A 14,971-nucleotide genomic window follows, 5' to 3' on the forward strand; every position below is an offset into this window, starting at 1 on the left:
ATCCTATCATATTTAGGATATTAAATTTGGATTTATTATTGTTATTATTATTATTTTTCTTAGTTTAGGGTTTTATTTCTATTATTTAGATTTAATTGTAAGTGAGCCTCATATAAGTCTATATAAAGGGTTCATTAGGGTTTGTTTCAGTCTAGAGCCAATATAAATAAAGAATAAAACAAACATGTAAGGGTTACACAATTTTCAGATCAATAAATATTTTTTGCCACACTTGTTGTGTGTTGGTGGGATAATCTCCCTTCCTTAGTTCTCTAAAGAACTGAAAAACAACTTATTGAAAAATAATTGATTTTGTGATGTCATCCTTATACTTCTCGTTCGCGAATCAATATTTTTTGGGTGTGGATTTTCATTTCCAATAGTGTTGGTGCCTAGGTACAAGTTATTTTTGTATCACACTCCTATTAAACCTGATTTACTTGGCTTTTCAGGAATTGATGTCTTTACATATGGTTTGCATGACCACATGATCACGAGGCACACATCATTTTCTTGAATCAAGATTTTGACATATGCTAGTAGTGTGTTTTGTTATTACTAAATAATTAGAATATAGGTTATGTTTCCTCGATTTAATGAAAAATAATAAATCTATTGCTTAAAATTTCAAACATATTAAATGTATAATAGACCTAAATAATTCGAGTTTTTTTGTTAAGTCAATAAATTTGAAACTCCCAAACACACTTTAGAGAGCGGGGAAGCAATTCATTAAGTTTTTATGAAAAAAACCACAAATTAAAAAAATTAGGGTTGGTATTCATAGAACCCTAATATTTAATTCATTATTCAATTTGTATGTAATTATTAAACATTATAAAATTTGTTCAGATTAGCTATAGTCTCCTTAATCTTAGGATTCAATGTATTTAAGGTCCAATGTCTTCAAGCTCTACATTCTGAATGTAAGTGATAATTCAATAGCTAGTAACCTTTGTGATTGCATGTTCATTTTCCAAGCATTGGGAATACAAAGTAATAGCAGGACATTATTTAAGTCAAACATATTATTCCCTTGTATATATGTTTAATTATCATATTTTGGATTTCATACTTCAAATATATGCCTCTTTCAAAGCTTGTGTGCCTCGTTTCATTTTATGATCAAAGCATGCCTATCATCCTTGAGTGATGCATACAGGTTTGTCATATGTCTATTTGTTTTGTATTATTACCTGTTATTATCTCTCTGGTGTATATGAAAACACCTAAATTATAAGGTTTCTATTATTTAAAGCAGTTCCATATTGAATATGCATTTTTTATGATGGGAAAATTATATGACCAAGGTCATTTTTCTTTGAATGCTACAACTTTTATATGCTATTTAAATTAATTCATGTGTTTGGAATTCTTTTGAGAGTGTTGATTTGAATTTCAGATAGAATTCAAAACATGAAAAATAAGCAAAAACAAATCAAAGGGAAACACTTAGATTTGCTACTATAATTCCAAATAAAAAATATCTTTATTTCTTCTCTTTAAAAAACCCTACAACTTCTCTTTATTATTATCCAATATACAATGACAGAATTAGGATTGATGTTTTTCTTCGTATATGCTTGCTAATTTTGTAAGAATTATGTAATTTGTAGCGGTCATGGATTGAAAACAAAGAAATCATAAAGTAGAAAATGTTCCTACTCTGCAAGATCACACAGAAGAATAGGTGTTGGCCAGGGCCTAGATTAAACCAAAATATAAGCAAATTTTATTATTATTATCATCCAAGATACAATAATATAGTAAGGGAATTATTGTAGCTTGAATTTACTGACATTATATACATCTATATAATGATTTGGTCACTTGGAGCAACAATGCTAAATGTTTTCATTGCGCAGGTTTACTAGGAGAAATTTGCAAGGTACTTTGAAGTTGAGCTGAAAAAGGTGAATATGATAGAAGGGTATATGTTACGATCCTAGTCTCCTAGTCTATTGATGGGGAAATCTGTTGAAGATATTGTTTTACGCATCTTTTGTTTGAATTAGTCAATAATGTTGCTGTTAAATTCCTTATAAGCAGGAGTCAAAATAATTAGTTTGTTAAGTAACAAACTATGAGTACAAGTAGGCATAAACTGAGGAAACAACTCCTCTGATTCTCTGTATTTAAATCTTTGTTGGAAATGAAATAACATGCAGAATTCAATCCTTAAGAAAAGACCAATTGTCTTTTGGAGGCCAAGCTATCCTCGAAGTTAGTTTACATTCTTTTCTATATTTATTAGCCAGCTCCAGCTAAGAAATATAACAGTGGTATCAGAGCCAAACTTCCTCTGCCATTTTCATCAGTAACCTTTAAACCCAAAACCCCTCCCCTTCTTATAAATATGGCTAACCAAGACGCCCCAGGAACCCGTTTTAATGTCTTATCAGAAACAGTTTCCAGGCAAGGTTCCATGTTGCAACAAATCAACACCCATATGACCGATATTCAACAACAAATTACAGCCCTCACCTTATCCATTGAAAAGCTCTCCAAAGAACCACAACCTGTGAGAGAAGAACACAGTGTTGGACCTTCAGTAAGGCATTCACTGGCTTCTGATTCCAGCGGGTTACCAACAAAAGGGCTAAAGATTGATCTATTCAAATATGATGGCACTGAAGACCCTTCTGGCTGGATTTTACTAGCTGACCAATACTTCCTGCTACATCAGATCCATCCAGCACAACGTCTCCTCTATGCTTCTTTCCACTTGAAGGGAGCAGCACTTCAATATTACAAATATTTACAACATGCAGGTGAGCTTAATGATTGGGTGTCGTTTATCCAAGCCCTTGAAAAGCGGTTTGGACCTACAGAATATGAGGATCCAGAGGGCGAACTGTCAAAACTTCGTCAAACTTCCACAGTTGCAACTTATCAAAGTCAGTTTGAGAATTTGGCTCAACGAATCGATGGTCTTCCTGACAGATTTCTCACACGCACTTTCATTAGTGGTCTCAAAGATGACATAAGGACAAATGTTAAGTCATTCCGTCCCACTTCTTTAAAAGATGCCATCGGTCTCGCTCGTCTCCAGGAGAAGAGTTATTCAAGAGATCGTAGAAGTTTTCCAAGACCCCAAGCATCCACCCATGCAGTTCCAGACCCAAAGGTGAAAAAGATATCTTTTGAAGAGATGAAAGAGCGCCGGGAAAAAGGGCTGTGCTACAATTGTGATGAGAAATTCAAACCTGGCCATAAATGTAAATCTCTTACTCTCTTCCTTATTGATGGAAACGATTATTGTGATGAAGATATGGACTGCTCTCCTGATAGCGATGTTGTTCCACATCCAGAGATATCTCTTCATGCAATTGCAGGTGCTGCTAACCCCCAGACGATGCGTGTCACTGGTTATTATCACAATAAACCTCTTTACATATTACTGGACTCTGGTTCTACTCATAATTTCTTGGATCCTTCAGTTGCATCAAAGCTTAATATTCCTATATCTTGTAAGACCTCCTTTAATGTCATGGTGGCTAATGGAGATCGCTTATATAGTGAGGGGCAATGTCAAAAATATATTCATTGACATCAAGGAGTTCCAGTTACCTCAGATTTTTATCTCCTTTCCCTCGGAGGATATGATGCTGTTTTGGGTGCACATTGGTTGCAGACCCTCGGTCCTATTTTATGGGATTTCTCCAAGCTGACCATGGAATTCTGTTCCCAAGGGAAAACACATATGCTGGCTGGTATACCTACAAAGGAGTTGTCCGTCCTCTCATGTCATCAACTGGAGAAACTTTTTCGAGTCAGATCACCAAGTCTGCTTCTAAATGTTTCACAGATTTATGCCATCGACAACGTTTATCAGGTTCCACCCACCATTCAGGCAGTCATTGATGTTTTTTCTGATCTGTTTTGTCCACCATCAGGTTTGCCTCCTACTCGGTATCATGATCATCGCATAATACTTCCTCCAGGCACATCGCCTACTAATGTGCGCCCATACCGGTACCCGATGCTTCAAAAGGCTGAAATTGAACGCATGGTCAAAGAGATGCTCCATGAAGGAATAATTCGTCCCAGTCGCAGCCCATTCTCATCTCCTGTCCTGTTAGTTCGCAAACATGATGGCACTTGGCGATTATGTGTTGATTATCGTGCTTTAAATGCTGTCACAGTCAAGGATCGATTTCCTATACCTGTGGTAGATGAGCTTCTTGATGAGCTTCATGGCGCAACCATTTTCTCCAAATTAGACCTGAGATCAGGTTTCCACCAGATCAGGGTAGCTGACGAAGATATTCCTAAAACTGCATTTAGGACCCATGACGGCCATTACGAGTTCCTCGTTATGCCTTTCGGTCTCACAAACGCACCATCAACTTTCCAAAGCCTCATGAATGAAATCTTTCGTCCATTTTTAAGACAATTCATTCTGGTCTTCTTCGACGATATCCTGGTTTACAGCCATTCAGAGGAAGAACATGTCATTCATCTTCAGAAAACTTTGGAGATTCTTCGTCTTCATAAGTTGCATGCTAAACTATCTAAATGTCGTTTTGGGTGCTCAAAAATTGATTATTTGGGCCATGTGATTTCTGCTGCCGGGGTTGCTGTTGATAAGAATAAGATTGAATCCATTCTTCAATGGCCTTTTCCATCTTCGCTGAAATCCTTACGTGGATTCCTTGGCCTCACTGGATATTACAGAAAGTTTGTGCACGGGTATGGACAGATTGCAAGACCTCTTACAGACATGCTCAAGAAGGGGGCTTTTCAGTGGACTCCTACATCTGAATTAGCTTTCAACGAACTTAAATTGGCTATGACTCGGCCGCCAGTTCTAGCACTTCCTGATTTCTCAAAAAAATTTGTTATCGAGTGTGATGCATCAGGAAGTGGGATTGGTGCAGTTCTCATGCAGTCAGGACGTCCCTTGGCTTATTTCAGCCAAGCCTTGCATGGTAAAAATCTCCAACTTTCTACTTATGAAAAAGAGCTGCTTGCGCTTATTCTTGCTGTTCAGCGATGGCGTCCTTATTTGCTGGGTAGCTGTTTTATAGTTAGAACTGATCATCACAGCCTGAAATACTTGCTTGAGCAAAGGGTGGGAACTCCTTCTCAACAACGTTGGTTGTCCAAGCTTCTGGGATACGACTTTACTGTTGAATATCGCAAGGGATCACTGAATGTGGTGGCAGATGCACTCTCTAGGCGTGATCCTGAAGTTGCTATCCATTCAGTTTCTCAGCTGGAACCAATTTGGATTGAGGCAATTGACAAAATGACTCATACTGATCCAGATATTATTGACAAGCTACAGTCTTATGCAAATGGCCAGCTTGATCAATCCAAATTTTCTGTTCACAATGGCAGGGTGTTCTATAAGGGAAAATTGTACATTGGGGCAGATTCATCTTTTCGCAGCTTGATCTTAAAGGAGCTCCATTCCAGTCCAGTTGGAGGTCATTCTGGTTTCCTTCAGACACTACAACGAATTCGACAGAACTTCTACTGGCCTCACATGCGCTCCTTTATAAAACAGTATATTCAGGAGTGTGAAACCTGTCAACGCAACAAGTCAGAAAATGTTCATCCTGCAGGTCTTTTGCAGCCACTTCCAATTCCACACCAGATTTGGGAAGATATATCGATGGATTTTATCGATGGGTTACCCAAATCCAGCGGTAAAAATGTCATTTTTGTTGTTGTGGACCGCTTGTCCAAATATGCTCACTTCATCGCGTTGTCCCATCCTTATACAGCCTCCTCTGTTGCACAAGCCTTCTTTGATAATGTGTTCAAAATCCATGGTATGCCTAAAACCATAGTAAGTGATCGTGATCGTGTTTTTCTTAGTGACTTTTGGCAGCAGTTATTCAAGTTACAAGGGACAAGTCTCCATTTCAGTTCTTCCTATCACCCTCAAACGGACGGCCAGACAGAAGTAATCAACAGGTGTCTTCAGAATTATCTTCGGTGTTTTGTTAGCCTTCGGCCTAAAGATTGGATGCAATTCCTCACATTGGCAGAGTATTGGCATAATACTAACGTGAACTCCTCTACTGGCTATACTCCATTTGAAGCAGTTTATGGATGTAAGCCTCCAAAGCTAATCCCATATATTGAACAGTCCTCTTCTTTACCTCAGCTAGATGAACTCCTAAGGACTCGTTCATCTATTCTTCAAATGTTGCGACAAAATCTGCTTGAAGCTCAAAACCGCATGAAGACTTTTGCTGATAGAAAACGCACTGACCGTGAATTCGAGGTTGGTGATTATGTTTACTTACGCCTACAGCCGTATCGCCAATGCTCAGTTGCACTAAGAAGATCTCTCAAGCTTTCACCTCGATATTATGGTCCATTTCAGATTAAAGAAAAGATTGGGGCAGTGGCTTACAAGCTCATTTTGCCTTCATCTGCAAGAATTCACAATGTTTTCCATGTATCCCAGCTAAAGAGGAAGTTAGGTACTGCAGACGTATCACAAATTTCCCTTCCAGATATTTCAGATGAGGGAATCCTGAAGCCCAAACCAGCTCATGTGTTGGATGGTCGCATAGTTCGTCGGGGTCGACGCAATGTTACTGAAATCCTAGTTCAATGGGAAGGCACTTCTCGAGCTTCTGCAACCTGGGAGCGATTATTTGATATGAAGAGGCAGTTTCCTGAACTTAACCTTGGGGACAAGGTTAGTTTTGAGGGGGAGGCATTGTTACGATCCTAGTCTCCTAGTCTACTGATGGGGAAATCTGTTGAAGATATTGTTTTACGCATCTTTTGTTTGAATTAGTCAATAATGTTGCTGTTAAATTCCTTATAAGCAGGAGTCAAAATAATTAGTTTGTTAAGTAACAAACTATGAGTACAAGTAGGCATAAATTGAGGAAACAACTCCTCTGATTCTCTGTATTTAAATCTTTGTTGGAAATGAAATAACATGCAGAATTCAATCCTTAAGAAAAGACCAATTGTCTTTTGGAGGCCAAGCTATCCTCGAAGTTAGTTTACATTCTTTTCTATATTTATTAGCCAGCTCCAGCTAAGAAATATAACAGTATATTATATGATGGACCCAGTCAAAGCGGTTGAGAAGGTGGACAAGAACACAATATGTGTTGTAACCATTTTGGGAAGCTGGGGTGATAAGTGATTGAATCTTCGATAGAGATTGCGCTGTTATACTTTAATGTGTTCAAATATGGAGGCATTGTGAATTCGTTTTGTTTGGATACACATCCAACTTAAAATACATCATTTTCTTTTATACTTTTCTTTCAAACCTAAATTTAAGAAAAATACTTAACCTTATTTTTTTCAAAGGCAGCAATGCTAAAATAAGATTTGGGGATCAAATTTTTCTAAAGTAATTGAATGGATAATAGATCGTTCTAATCTTATTAAAATATTTCATTCTAATTTTATTGAAATATTTTTTGGATATCTAAAAAAGCTATGTTTTTGAAAGTGTACCATGAAATTCTGAATTAAGAGCAAAATAATCAAGATTGCTAATTCAATTCAATTCCACATGTAGTCCAAATAATATAATTGAATTTAATTGTATGATTTAATATTTTATTTCAAATATAAAAAAATTATAATAGGTTATCAATTGAACTAACACATGTATAGAATTGAATTCAATTTTATATGTGATTTGGTTCTAAATATGCTGATAAGAAATAAGAAATTAGTTATGCATGGGTTTAAAGTTTGGATTGTATGATTAAGGTTTCTTTGATACCCCATTGTGTCCCACAATTTTGTCAATATGGTGTTCCAACTTCTCTAGAGGACATCTTAAATTTTCTTTTCATTCACTTAATTTCCTAGCCTCCGTTTGTTTGCAGGAAAGTGAATTTCTTTTGGAAAGTGAATTCCTGGAAAGTGAATTCCGGGAAAGTATTTTTCGATGTTTGGTAGTGTTATGGAAAATGAACTGGAAAACACTTTCCAGTGTTTGGTTATGTCATGGAAAATGAGCTGGAAAATAACTTATTAATATTTTATTTTTTTCAAGTTTATTAAAATAATGAGGAACAAATCTTACAAATTAAAAAGTTGAATGATAATGAAATTGAAAAAAAATATATAATTTCATAAAATTATCTCAAATAAAACAAATAATAATCAAAATAATAGGGATCAAATCTAAAAAATTAAAAACAAATGAAAAATGAAGAAATTAAAATAATAATAATCAACATTTCATAAATTATTTCAAATAAAATAAGTAACAATCAAAAGAATGAGGATCAAATTTGATAAATAAAAAATTTCAATAAAAAAATGATAAGAAAAAAGCAAATAGCAATTATAAAAATAAGGACCAAAGTTAATATAAAAATAAAATTTTAAGAGATGAAATTGAAAAATAAATATTCAAAACAAAATATATATAGTAATCAAAAGTTTGAGGATCAAATTTGATATAATCAGCAAATAATGACATTTCTAAATTTTTCACAACTCCCGGAAAGTGTTTTCCCCTCAAATTTTTCAGGAAAACACTTTCCTGAAAACCAAGCTAAATTTTCCTTTTACTGGAAAGTGTTTTCCATTGACCAACTTTCCTACTGGCAAACAAACACAAGAAAGTTTGGAAAGTGCTTTCCCGGAAATCACTTTCCGGAAAACAAACACAACTAAAAGGAAAACACTTTCCTGAAAACCAAGTCAATTGTTTTTGACTAAAATTGACTGGAAAGTGTTTTCCGTTGACCGGAAAGTGTTTTCCGTTGACTAGAAAGTGTTTTCCGCTGACCGGAAATTGTTTTCCGTTGACCAACTTTCCTAATGACAAACAAACACAGGAAAGTTTGGAAAATGGTTTCCCGGAAACTACTTTCCGAGAAACAAACAAGGCCCTAGTATTAATGGATTTTCTAGGGTTAATGATGATAATTAATATGAGCTTGAAGGGTAAAATGATGAGAATCATCAAGCAACATCACATGAATAAACGAGTTCAAATTACATTCCAAAGCATCTAAATTGATATCCAAGTTTTTATTTCAGAAATTTAGCTCCTCTAAGTCAAAGCTTGAAGATTTCTGCAAGGCTATTTCTTCTTCTATAGGAAAATAGTTATTGAAGTACTTAAATGTAAACTGTCTACTTAAGGGAGGACTATTTTGTAAAATAGAGACTAGGGTTTCCTAGTATATAAAAAGAATGAGAGAAGAGAAGGGGAGGCAGCCAGCCAAGAAGAGAAAAATGCCCCCTTCCTCTAAGAAACCCAAAATCATGCATCCTTCCTTCTTTTTGATTAGTTGTTCAACAAACATGCAAGGCTAAACTTTTTTTCTTGGTTGCATGACACGAAAACTTTCAGATTTCAAGAATTGTGAGATACTTAAGGGAGGACTTTCACGCCATTGATGAAAGTAGACTTTATATAGATTTCAAAGAAATTGGATCAGTAAACCATACTCTTCCAAAGTGTGACACATGTCTACATTACTAAAAGTGAAGTACCGATACTTGAGGTCCTAAAAATACATCAAGGCTTTAATAGTTGAATTCTGCACAGATAGCTTTGAGATTTTTACTATCCTCTCATACTTTTTCGAAAACCCATACTCACTAATGCTTTTCATGTATGAGATGAGCTTCTTCAAGTCATTTCTGGAGCAACTCACATTTCCAATGAGTGGCAATTTACTCTCATTTAGTCTTAGGCAATCCCTTTCAAACATCTGTAGGAATTCAAAATCCAACCCATATTCAACATAGGTCATCTTTTTAATGGTAGCCATTTTATCAACCCTAAGTCTTGCAATTCAAAATGCTTTTTAGGGTTAGCATGTCTTAATGCAACAATGTTTATTTGTGGAACATATATCCTACAGGTAGGCACTATCTAGTTTCAAAAGGGTCTTTTATTATTCCAGTGATTACCTTAGTGAAGGTAATATGGGGGCTAAGTAGGTAGTGATATGGTATGTATACCAATCACTACTAGTCTAAGCACACTGCAAAGGGTTGGATGGTTTCACGAACTTAAACCTTAACTAAAAGTCATAGTGTAAGTCGTTACTCCCCCACCTAACCAGAATTTTCCATGTGTGTGCATTCCAAAGTGATATATCACAAATAGACTAGTGATGCATGAAGACATTCATCTATATCCAACATACATGCATGAGGAGGATAAAACATTCTAAAGCATAAGTAAATAAATAAAAAGAAGTAAGCCAAATGTGAAAATTTAAACACATCAAATCACATAAAACACACTAACAGTTCAATTTCTAGACAGTAACAGTTGGATAGTAACAATCCAATGTTCGTTGATGAGCAATTTTGACTATCTTAGGGGCAAAACTGGGTACTTCTTCCTACATAGAACTTGTAGCCTTGTGTCTTAGCTTTCCAACGAGATCAATCTCACTTGAAATGGAGTTCTATAACTCAAAATATAGTTAAAAATTAGAGAAGAGGTTGAACAACTACAGTTCAATTTCTAGACAGTAACAGTTGGACAATCCGTTATGTTGAGCCACCTAAAACTTGTAAATTGGTCACTTCTATTTAGAATTATTTTTTATTATAAAATGTTGAATTATAAAGGTAGGATGTATATGTGTGTATGTGTGGTCAAGACTTGAAATTTAAATTAGTGTAACTATTGATACAAGTGAAATTGTGAAAAATAGACAGAAGTAGGGGACGACTAGCGAAGCACATTTTTCAGGTAGGTGTCTGACACTTGGAATTCTAATTCAAAGTCTGGTGTAATTCTTTAACTTAGTCCCTAGTAAGATGTAGTTCAAATTTTTGTATTTATATGTAGTGTATGAATGATGAATAAACCAGTGTCCTGGTTTGGGACTGGTGCCCTGTGAATGAGCTGATGGTTGGGTCAGTGTCCTAGTTCGGGACTGGTGTGCTGTGAATGGGCTAAGGAATGGACTAATGTCCTGGTTTGGAACTGGTGCCCTATGAATGGGCTGATGGTTGGACCAGTGTTCTGGTTTGGAATTGGTAGCATACGAAAGGGCAATCAATATTATTAGTTATTATTGGATAAGATTGGTGTGTTGGTAGTTGGGAAACTATAGAAATTGATGATAAATGAATTAAAAAGCAATTTGTTTGTGTAATGGAAATATACTAGATCATCTTAATTAATTTCATCATGTTTATGCAAATTACTATACAGGTTCATCTCAGCAGCGTAACCCTTAGTTGATGCTTAGGTGTTCCCTCTGTAAAGTCACTTAAATTAATAGGAAGATGGAAGAAGTTTTCCTTTTGGGTTTTATATAACTTCTAAATTGTATGTATAAAGTTATGTAGTGTTATTTTTGTTAAAACTATAAGTAGTAAATTAAATTTAGAATCTTTATTATGATAACGTTTGATTGCAATTACAATGGTTAATTAATGGCTACCTCTTAAATCCTAGGATTCTTCTCATTTTTATAACTTAATAATTGTGTGAATTTTATCCTAAAAGTTTACAATTTGAGACTTGGAATGATTGGATTGTGTATGAACAATGAATACAGGATGTGTACAAATTATTTATTGATAACTTAGGACCTCCTAGCATAGGAGAAACTCTGCTGAAATTTTGATAAAAATTTCAAGAAACAGTGTATGAGTTTAATAGAGAAAAAAAATTTACCTTGTTTCTTTATGCCCTATGAATGGGCTGATGGTTGGACTAGTGTCTTGGTTTGGGGCTGATGGTTGGACTAGTGTCTTGGTTTGGAACTAGTACCATGCGAAAGGGTGATTGATAAAATTAGTTATTATTGGATAAGATTGGTGTGCTAGCAGTTAGGAAACTATAGAAATTGATGATAAATAAATTAAAAAGCAAATTATTGGTGTAATGGAAATATAGTAGATCATCTTAATTAATTTCATCATGTTTATGTAAATTGCTATACAGGTTCATCTCAGCAGCGTAACCCTTAGTTGATGCTTGGGTGTTCCCTCTGTAAAGTCACTTAAATTAATAGGAAGATGGAAGAATTTTTCCTTTTGGGTTGTATATAATGTCTAAATTGTATGTATAATAATGTAGTGTTATTTTTGTTAAAATTGTAAGTAGTAAATTAAATTTAGAATCTTTATTATGATAACGTTTGATTGCAATTACGATGGTTAATTAATGGCTACATCTTAAATCCTAGGATTCTTCTCATCTTTATAACTCGATAATTGTGTGAATTTTATCCTAAAAGTTTATAGTTTGAGACTTGGAATGATTGGATTGTGTATGAACAATGAATACAAGATGTGTACAAATTATTTGTCGATAACTTGGTACCTTCTAGCATAGGGGAAACTCTTCTGAAATTTTTATAAAAATTTCAAGAAATACTGTATGATTTCAATAGAGGAAAAAAAAAATTATGTTGTTTCTTTTTATGGTTGATGCTTTGGTTTCGCTATGGGGAATGTCATACCATTCCTAGTTTTGGGTTTCATCAAGCCCAGTTAAAACCCTTGGTCACCCGTGTCCCTACACCTGTAACATCCTCCAAAAATATATGCATTCATACTTAATTTCTCATAATTATTACAATTTTGAGAGTGATTTTTTTTAATCCATCAAAATTTTGGTAGAGTCTATTATACTGGGAGATCTCAAGTTATCGACTAAAATTTATTGCACTTCAATATAGTCAATTACATTTTATGCCTCGTTCAATCATCCTAGACTCATTGCATCACAACTCAACATAAAAAATTTATTATTTGTCAATTGCTTAATAAATCATTCTTTTCCTGGTATTTATTTTCTAAAACTCAATTTTTCCAAGTAATACCCAATACCGGGTGTTAGCCCCAATACTGAAACAATTAATCCTCTTATGCCTATTACCAGCATTAGTCCCATCACTGGGAAGCTAATTTCATCACCCCTTATCGGGCATTAGTTTCCATCACTAGGAAACTAATTCCTTTACCCCTTATCGGGTATTAGTTTTCATCACCAGGAAACTAATTCCTTCGCTATAAATCACAAATTTAAATATGATATAAAAAAATATTTCCAACATATTTTATTATAAGCTAAGGAAGATAATACCAAGGTGCATGACACTTACCTGTTGTTATACAGCTCACGTATTCTCTCTTATATCAACAAGTACATTATTACTCATTACAAGCTCATTCCACACACACACATGGATGTTTAGATTTCTTCTTATATTCATTTTTTGAATAAGTTCCACAACAAGATAACTTTCTTTACAAAAAATAGAACTAACCAATTCAAGTCAATTTAGGGTATCTAGTCAATGATGTCGTCTCTCATTTATTTCACAATTATAATTACAAAAATATGATTTCATTCCTAACTTATCTTCTCCAACAATCATACTACATTTAAACAAAAATAATGAAGATTTTATTCAACCTTAACGCACCTAAAATCAATATCGTTACTAGGCTAAACTATCCATTACAATTTTTCAACCCGTCGACTCTCATATTTTTGTCTATATCCAGAGATTTATAACTCTAAATTATGCACGATCAATTTTGTTGTAAATTTAACACCCTTATTTATAACTTTTATGAGAAACTAATTTCAAATTCCATCATTTTCATACCCCCAAACTCCTTCGAAAAATGGGTGATAAAGTTGTTCAATTTTATATATATCCAATTTCAACTTTCTAAGTTTTTCCAATCCCATTTCATTTTATTTAAAATATTTAAAAACATGTCATGGAAAACATATGCATTAACATAATTAACAAATATACTACGCTTCATATACCATAAATCATAATCGTATTTTCATTCAAATATTTCTTTTTAGGCCGGCACTACCACATAATGTCTTATCATAAATCATTCTTAAAATTCAATCAACTCTTCTTTACATCAAAAGTCAACACCATGCAATGGTTCTTCACCCATTAAAGGCATCAATTTTCCTCAATTCTAAATTTATCAACATTATAGCAATTTAAGCACATTTTATAATATAACTTAGTTCTTTTAAGAATTATTTTCCTCACATAATTACACACTAATTTATCACAATTTCAGATACTTAAACACAATTCTATTTCAAGAAATAATTTCTTATCATTGGCAGACCATTGAGTTTTAAGGGCCACATGATTTTCTTAATTATTTCTTTTTAATTTAACACCCAATACAACATAATCTAACCCAAATTAATCAGTTTATAGTCAATTTACATTTTCCCTAAAAATCCACTATAAACCCTAACATTAAATTCATGATTTCTACCTCAATTGTTATTCGTTTCTTATGAAATTGCTAGATTAGATTTAGAACAACTTACCGAATGATAATCTAGTCTTTGAATCCTAACTAGATAATATTTTTTTAGTCTTTTTTTTTATATCTTTATTCTCGTCAACGGTGCTGTGTTTCCTCATGGTTTCCTTCTCTTTTCTCTCTTGTTTAGATGTTTGAAGTGTGGTGGTGAGTAATTCTTTCAATCTCTCTTAAGTCCTTTTGGTTTTCTAGTGACTTTGCTTGTAATTGTTTTGAAGAAAATCAAGTTTTTTCTCCTCTTCTCTACCTTTGTTGCTACCAGCCATAAGAGAGAAGACATGAGTGTTTTATATTAATGTTTTTTTGGTTATTTACAATCAACCCCTCACTATTACGTAACCCTAATTTTCCCCTGCTATTCTAATTGATTTTTCTCCTCTTTTAACAAGTGTCTCACCACTTTATTTATTTTATTTATTTATTTTACTTTTCTAAATCTTAATTTAACCCATTTTATTTTCGAGTTAAATTTATTTTTAAATTGAGGTTTACACAACTCGCCATATAAGGTCTAATAATTATGCATGTAGATATTCATATCATGATGGTAAGTTGACTGGTCAATACTCTTTAGTCTAAATGTACATAAAGCAGTTCTAACATCATTCAAAATTCATGATGGTTACTATAATTGTACCTGATTTGGAAACAATATGCATACGCTAAGACTAATCTATAAGATATATTCAATAGTTTCTCTTGGTCCTCCATGATTTAT

The sequence above is a fragment of the Populus alba genome, chromosome 3 (genome assembly GCF_005239225.2).
Source record: "Populus alba chromosome 3, ASM523922v2, whole genome shotgun sequence".
Taxonomy (NCBI): Eukaryota; Viridiplantae; Streptophyta; class Magnoliopsida; order Malpighiales; family Salicaceae; genus Populus; species Populus alba.